Raw genomic sequence first — 892 nt, 5'->3', positions numbered from 1 at the left:
AATTCATTAGTTTCCATGTTTTTATCAGGTGAATCATCAATGCGTCTCTGTTTTTGTGATGTTATCAGGATGTTTGGAACTTTATTATCTTTGACCGATGTCATACCTTCGCTTTCGAACACTGGATGGGCTCAAGAATCGTACTAGGCTTATTTAGAGAAGCATATCGAAACTATACTTGACGAATACTGTCAGCCTTATTTTGCTAATCCTGGAAGGGTGGACATATAATCTGGCTACTTCTTGGTTGTGTCAAAAAGATTCAATGATTCTGAGCTGGGGTCTAGATAGACATGGACTCTGCGCCCCACCTATCATATTCTTAATCTTTGTGATCATCTCATCAATGATTCAGATTGGTGCTAGCAAAAAAATTAAAAACATCTAACTATGTTGCTGTTTGCCTATAGTTAGATTGTTCGAGAACATTGTAAATTTATGGAACTATGTGCCCACCTTGAAGAACCTTTGGTACACATTTATTCCTGTAATCTTGTATGCATCACACAAATTTCTTGTTTCCCTATAAATTAACGTGTCTCATAATTGATGATGAATACTCCATTATTATGGCTTGGTGATGATTCTTTTTCTTGATACTTTTGGGTAGAATCGAACAAATAAAAATATTCTCAGTCCTCCAGTTTATATGGGTATGGTCCGACTTGATAGTTAAGATGTCTGCTATATTCATTGTTATACACTAATAATGTGCTAATTTTAAGAAATATACTGCATTGATATGTTTGTCGTCATGTCAACATTTTGATTCCCTGTTCTCCAGCCATACTTTGAGTTCATATTGTGATTATTTAAAGTTCCTTGAATGTTTTGACACAAGCAAAGTAGTAAACTAACAAAGCATAATGCACATTTTCAAACCGAGAGTCAC

The sequence above is a fragment of the Triticum aestivum genome, unplaced genomic scaffold (genome assembly GCF_018294505.1).
Source record: "Triticum aestivum cultivar Chinese Spring unplaced genomic scaffold, IWGSC CS RefSeq v2.1 scaffold104234-2, whole genome shotgun sequence".
NCBI classification, from domain to species: domain Eukaryota; kingdom Viridiplantae; phylum Streptophyta; class Magnoliopsida; order Poales; family Poaceae; genus Triticum; species Triticum aestivum.
The sequence above is the reverse complement of the archived record's forward strand: the minus strand, read 5'-3'. Positions refer to the sequence as shown.